Source organism: Chlorocebus sabaeus, chromosome 11 (genome assembly GCF_047675955.1).
Source record: "Chlorocebus sabaeus isolate Y175 chromosome 11, mChlSab1.0.hap1, whole genome shotgun sequence".
Taxonomy (NCBI): Eukaryota; Metazoa; Chordata; class Mammalia; order Primates; family Cercopithecidae; genus Chlorocebus; species Chlorocebus sabaeus.
In genome coordinates, this window is record NC_132914.1 from 85,470,739 (window position 1) to 85,478,353 (window position 7,615).

Here is a 7,615-nt window from a genome sequence, read left to right on the forward strand (position 1 = left end):
ACACAGCCGTTTGTAGTTTTACTGAAAGCGCGGGAACCAATTAAAAAAAAAAAAAAAAAAAAAAAAACTACTACTAAATGTAAATGTAAACCAATTGTAATGCTGTAACCAAAAGAATTCCTTTGTTCCTCTATAACTTTGCTATCCTATCTACCTCGGGCTATAAAAGGCAAGCACTCACATTGTTCAGGGCCCTCTCGTATGCTGTGGAATGGAGGGACCAAGTTCGAACTTGTGATAAAGATCCTTGCCGTTTGGCTTTGACTCTGGACTCTGGTGGTCTTCTTTGAGGAACAAATGGTCTGGGCATAACATCTGGGGGCTTGTCTGGGATTCCCCAAGCCCACCAGACCCCTGGTCAACGGATCTACCAGGATCGATCTGCTGATAGGTGAGCCAGTTCGTCTCTGTTTGTCTGTCTGTGTCTGTTCTGAATCTGTATCTTGACTCGCAAGGTCTGAAACTGAGGCTGACAGCAGTCCTGGTGGACGCACTATAGGACGGTCAGCGGAGACCGGTGGGAGACATCCCCTGGCTCTTGTCTGATCTAGACTTCTATCTGAACTGATTCTGACCCGGGCTTCCGGAGCACGCTTGCAGCTGTCTGAACTGATTCTGACCCGGGCTTTCGGAGCGCGCTTGCGGCTAGATATTATTAATATGCCAGATTTCCTTTACAGGAATTCTAACTCATATTCTTTTGCAGGAAGAGACTACAAATTATTACAGGATGGGTAATACCCAGAGCACTCCCCTATCTCTCCTTATAAGTAATTTCAAGGATGTTAGGGCAAGGGGCCATGATCTTAGTATGGAAATAAGGAGGGGAAGGCTAATTACTCTGTGCCGCTCCGAATGGCCTGCCTTTGATGTGGGGTGGCCACCTGAAGGGACGTTCCGACTTCCTGTCATCACTAGAGTAAAGTCCAAGATTTTCCTACCTGGGCGTGCGGGCCACTTGGATCAAATCCCATATATCCTCATATGGCAGGACCTTGTTGAGAACCCGCCTCCTTGGCTGTCCCCTTTCCAATTAGCCCCCCCTGAACCCTGTAAGGCACTGGTTGCTCGGCCGCTAAAATCCAAGCAACCGACTGCCCCCCCATCTTGTTCTACCTGATAGCGGGGACCCACTGTCCACAGAACCCCCTCCGTACCCCTCCGAGCCCCAGGCCCCAGCCCCCCAGGCTGGGGCACGGGATGGAGCAGGCAGAAGGGAGGCAGCCGGCACACCCGGACCCGTGGAAAGTGAAAGTAATTTTGAAAGGCCGGCGGGGTGGATGCGAGGGCGCACTTTGCGGGCTAGCCACCCCCCAGCCACCTGACTCCACAGTGGCTCTACCCCTTCTGGAAATAGGACCCCCAGATGACACGGGAATCCCCAGGCTTCAGTACTGGCCATTCACCACCAGTGATCTGTATAACTGGAAGACTCAGAGTGCTCGGTTTTCAGATAACCCCAAAGATTTAATGGCTTTACTGGATAGTGTCATGTTCACCCACCAGCCCACTTGGGATGATTGTCAGCAGCTCCTCTGAATCTTGTTCACAACGGAGGAGCGAGAGAGAATACAGATAGAAGCTAGAAAGCTGGTCCCGGGGGACAACGGTCAACCAACTGCCAACCCCGACCTCATAAATGCGACTTTTCCTCTGACCAGACTGGCGTGGAACCACAACACGGCAGAAGGTAGAGGACGGCTACACCTTTATCGCCAGACTCTAATGGCGGGTCTCTGGGCGGCTGCTCGCAAGCCCACTAATTTGGCTAAAGTATACTCTGTTCTGCAGGGAAAGGCAGAAAGCCCAGGTACCTACTTAGAAAGATTAATGGAAGCTTTTAGACAGTACACCCCCATAGACCCAGAGGCTCCAGGAAGTCAGGCAGCTGTTGTAATGTCTTTCGTAAATCAGGCAGCCCCAGATATTAAAAAGAAACTCCAGAAATTAGAAGACTTGGAGGGAAAGCGGATTCAGGACCTCCTTCAGATAGCCCAGCAGGTTTACAATAACAGAGATACTCCAGAGGAAAGGCAATTTAAGGCCACTGAAAAAATGACCAAGGTCCTGGCAGCAGTAGTACAGAAAGAGCATCTACAGCCAGAGAACATCCAACCTAGGCGGTCCCCCAGACATGATAATCTGAGCAAAGACCAACGTGCATACTGTAAGGAAGCTGGTCACTGGATAAGAGACTGCCCCAAAAAGAAACAACGAGGACAGGGACCCCCTAGGTCTACACCCGTACTAGTCACTCAAGATGAAGACTAGGGAAGACAGGGTTCAGACCCCCTCCCCGAACCTAGGGTAACTTTACAAGTGGAGGGGTCCCCAGTCCAGTTCTTGGTTGATACGGGAGCACAGCACTCAGTCCTAGTTAAAACTAATGGAAAATTATCCTTCAAGTCCTCGTGGGTGCAAGGGGCCACAGGAGTTAAGAAATACCCCTGGACAACACAAAGAACAGTAAACCTCGGAGCCAGGAATGTAACCCATTCTTTCCTGGTTATCCCTGAGAACCCCTGTCCCCTACTAGGGAGAGACCTGCTAACTAAAATAGGAGCACAGATCCATTTCTTCCCTGAGGGGCCCGTCGTGACCAACTCCCAAAATCAGCCCGTGTCTGTCCTGACTATAACCCTAGAAGATGAATACCGGCTCCACCAGGAGTGAGCGGCCCCTGACCAGGACATAGCAACCTGGCTCCAGCAATATCCAGGAGCTTGGGCAGAACGGGGTACGTCAATACCCGATGCCCCTAGAGGCCAAAGAAGGGATTGCACTACATATTCGCCGGCTCCTCGACCAAGGGGTCCTTCGCCCATGTCACTCGTCCTGGAATACTCCATTGTTGCCGGTACGAAAACCTAATAGCGGAGAATACAGACCTGTACAAGACTTGAGAGAACTCAATAAGAGGGTTAGGGACATACACCCAACCGTGCCTAACCCGTACACCCTCCTGAGTACCCTAAACCCTAAACATCAATGGTACACTGTTTTAGATTTGAAAGATGCTTTCTTCAGTTTGCCTTTAGCCCCTCAGAGCCAAAAGCTCTTCGCCTTCGAGTGGACTGACCCTGAGAGGGGCATAAGTGGCCAACTGACATGGACCAGACTGCCGCAGGGATTCACAAACTCTCCTACCCTGTTCGACGAGGCCCTCCATGAAGACCTGGGTGAGTACCGATGCAAACACCCTGAAATAACCTTACTACAGTATGTTGATGACCTCCTGATTGCTGCTGAGACCCAAGAAGCTTGTATTCAAGGGATCAAGGGTCTCTTACAAGCTCTAGGGAATCTAGGCTACCGAACCTCGGCAAAGAAAGCTCAAATCTGTAAATCAGAAGTGACATATCTGGGGTACCTGCTAAAAGGAGGGCAGCGCTGGTTAACAAACGCCCGGAAGCAGACTGTTCTGCAGATCCCCAGGCCACAATCCACCCGACAAGTAAGGGAATTCCTGGGGTCGGCGGGATTTTGTAGACTATGGATACCTGGGTTCGCAGAGCTGGCTAAACCCTTGTATCAGGCAACACGGGGGCAGCAGCCATTTAATTGGACAGAAGAAGCCGAGTCGGCTTTCCAACAGATCAAAACCGCCCTACTCTCTGCGCCTGCACTAGGACTACCTGATGTCACCAAGCCCTTCCACTTATACGTGGACGAGAGCAAGGGTGTCGCCAAGGCGGTAATAACTCAGAACTTAGGCCCCTGGCAGAGGCCGGTTGCCTACCTGTCAAAGAAATTAGACCCAGTGGCTGCCGGGTGGCCCCCTTGTCTCCGAATGATTGCGGCCACGGCCCTGATGGTACAAGATGCTGATAAACTTGTCATAGGTCAAGAATTACGGGTCGTTACCCCACATGCCATCGAGGGTGTACTCAAACAGCCACCTAATTGATGGATAAGTAATGCCTGGCTCACCCACTACCAAGGACTACTACTAAATCCCCTCAGGATAACTTTCCTGCCCCCAACAACCTTAAACCCTGCCTCGCTGCTGCCCAACCCGGACCTGGACGTCCCGCTCCATGATTGCACCGAGATACTAGCTCAGGTGCATGGAGTTCGAGAGGACTTGCAGGACCACCCACGTCCGGACGCTGACCTAGTCTGGTTCACTGATAGGAGCAGCTTCGTACACCAAGGCCAGAGGTACCCTGGAGCGGCAGTAACTTCAGAGACTGAGGTAATTTGGGCGGAACCCCTGCCCCCGGGAACATCGGCCCAGAAGGCCGAACTGATAGCGCTCACCCAAGCTCTTACCTTAAGGGCAGGGAAGAAACTGACAGTATACACAGACAGCCGCTATGCTTTTGCTACGGCGCACATACATGGGGCCATTTACAGGGAGCGAGGGTTACTAACGACTGAAGGAAAAGATATAAAAAACAAGCAAGAGATCCTAGCCCTGCTAACAGCCCTATGGGGACCAGAAAAATTGGCTATTGTACATTGCCCAGGGCATCAGAAACCAACCACTCCAATTGCTCAAGGCAACTTTCTGGCAGACCAAACTGCAAGGAGTGTGGCAAAGGCTACCAGCCAGCTCCTTGCACTCCAGCTCCCTGATCCGGGCCCCTGGGACTTGCCATATCTCCCTGATTATTCAGAACAAGATCTCCAGTGGATTGACAAACTTCCCCTGAAACAGATCCAGAATGGGTGGTGGACTGATACTAATGACCAAACCATCCTACCAGAAAAATTAGGACAACAAGTGTTAGAACACATCCACCGAACCACCCACCTGGGTGCTCGGCGGATGATAGACCTGATCAGATGCTCTAAGCTCAAATTCAGACATACAGCCGAGACGGCCAGCAGCATTGTGACAAGTTGCAAAGTCTGCCAGCTTAACAACGCCTACCCCCAATCCCAGGCTGCAACGGGAACAAGGCTCAGGGGAACCAGGCCCGGTATCTACTGGGAAGTAGATTTTACTGAGATAAAGCCAGGAAAATACGGGTATCGGTACTTACTTGTCTTTGTAGATACTTTTTCAGGGTGGACTGAAGCATTCCCCACCAAAAGGGAAACTGCTCAGGTTGTAGCAAAGAAAATCCGGGAAGATATCCTTCCCATGTATGGCTTCCTCGTCCAGATAGGGTCAGATAATGGGCTGGCCTTTGTCGCTAAGGTAAGTCAGGATTTGGCTTCCATCCTTGGGGCAAATTGGAAACTACATTGTGCTTACAGGCCCCAGAGTTCAGGACAGGTAGAGAGGATGAATCGGACCTTAAAGGAGACCTTAACTAAATTAACTATGGAGACTGGCGCTAATTAGGTGGTCCTTCTGCCCTACGCTCTGTTCCAGGCCCGTAATACCCCTTACAGACTGGGCCTTACGCCTTATGAAATCATGTATGGCAGACCCCCACCCCTAGTTCCCAGCCTAAAAGATGATTTGCTCAAGTCTGAAACAGAAAATGTCTCTGAACTCTTATTTTCCCTACAAGCCTTGCAGAAAATTCATTAAGAAATCTGGCCCAAGCTGAAGGAATTATATGAGACCGGACCCCCGCCGACACCCCATCCGTACCAGCCGGGAGACTGGGTCCTGGTCAAGCGACACTGACAAGAGACCCTAGAACCCAGGTGGAAAGGACCACTCCAGGTACTCCTAACCACACCCACTGCCCTGAAGGTAGAAGGCATCGCGTCGTGGATCCACTACACCCACGTCAAGCCAGTGGACCCAACCTCCGACCTTCTGGAACCAATCACAGCGGCAGCTGAACACCGGACACGTGGACTGTGGACAGAGCTAAGAACAACCCCTTAAAACTCACCTTGCGCTGGCAGCATAGCTCACTGCAAACATGCAGTTAGGTAGTCTAACCCTAACGTTAGTCGCCTTAGTGGCCGCTGGAGAAATCACAAAACCAGCTCTTAATCCCTTTGTCTGGAGATTCTGGCTTTATGAAAACCGAACCCACCCTGGGCAACCTCATAAGCCCGGGAAATTATTGGCCAGTGCTGATTGCCCCTCCTCAGGGTGCAACAGCCCAATTCTACTAAATTTTACTGGTTTTCAAATAGCCAAACCTATGACACCAATAATATGCTTTGAGTTTGATCAGACTAAATACAATTGTAAACACTATTGGTGGCACCAAAATGCCGGCTGTCCTTATAACTATTGTAACATCCATAGATCCCGTTATTGGGGAGAGAAAAAACAGTTAGACCCTAAGTGGGTCTTCCATCGTAGACGGGACGGAGACTTTTCATATACATGGATAGTTAAAGACCCCTGGAACTCCCACTGGACCACGCCTCAACATGGGGCTGTATACTACTCCCCCTCCTCCACATGGCCTAGCAGTCACCTCTATCTGTGGCAAGGTCTAGTGCAGGTACTGCCCCTGGTCCATAGAAATATCCAACGACAAGAAAACAGACTAACACAAGACTTACGTCCTTTCTCCTGGTTAAAATTATTACAAGAAGGACTAGAACTTGCTAACCTTACAGGACTTCACAGCCTGTCTGGCTGCTTTCTGTGTGCCACTCTAGGGCATCCACCGCTAACCGCTGTCCCTTTGCCATAAGGATCCTCTACCTCTGCCCAAGCTAACAACCTCCGAAACCTCTCATATGCTCCTATCCTTAACGTGCCCCTATACCTAAACCCCAGTCAGGAGAAGTTTCCCTACTATTTCTCAGGAACCAATTCCAGCCTCTGCAGCATCACTGCAATGCCCCCTAATATCACCCTAAGGGCTCCGCCGGGCATATTCTTCTGGTGTAATGGAACATTATCTAAGAACCTATCTAGTCCCTCTGTTACCAACCTACTGTGTCTTCCTGTCACATTAGTTCCCCAGTTGACTCTACTAACTGCTGGCGAGTTCCTAGGGTACACCGGTAACTGGACTAGTACTGTTATTCACCTAGTCCCTAGACCAAGACCTGCACGAGCCATATTTCTTCCCCTCAGTGTGGGAATCTCCCTCACCGCATCCCTCATTGCGGCCGGACTGGCGGGGGGAACCCTAGGTCACACCCTCATAGAAAGCAACAAGTTGTACCAACAATTTGCCGTTGCTATGGAGGAGTCGGCTGAGTCCCTTGCCTCCCTTCAGTGGCAGCTTATGTCCCTAGCTCAGGTAACCTTGCAGAACTGGAGGGCCCTAGACCTACTCACTGCAGAAAAAGGTGGTACATGTACGTTTCTGAAAGAAGACTGTTGTTTCTACATAAATGAATCAGGGCTTGTAGAGGACCGGGTCCAACAGTTACGCAAGTTAAGCGCAGAAGTAAAAACATGGCAGTTTGCTTCAGCTGCAGACCAATGGTGGAATTCCTCTATGTTTTCTCTGTTAGCCCCCTTCCTTGGACCCCTGCTAAGTATACTGTTTCTGCTTACCATAGGACTTTGTGTCGTTAACAGAATTTTACAATTTGTTAAGGAGAGATTTGACACTGTACAGCTCATGATCCTCAGAGCCCAATACCAACCTGTAAACGCTGAAACAGAATCAGACTTATAAGACCCAAGATTGGCTCTAGAAGTACCCATGAAAAGGGGGGATGAAAAGAAATCAGGCACATTCCTCAGCCCAGGGCTCAACACAAACAGGCCCAGTACAAACACCACCTGGAA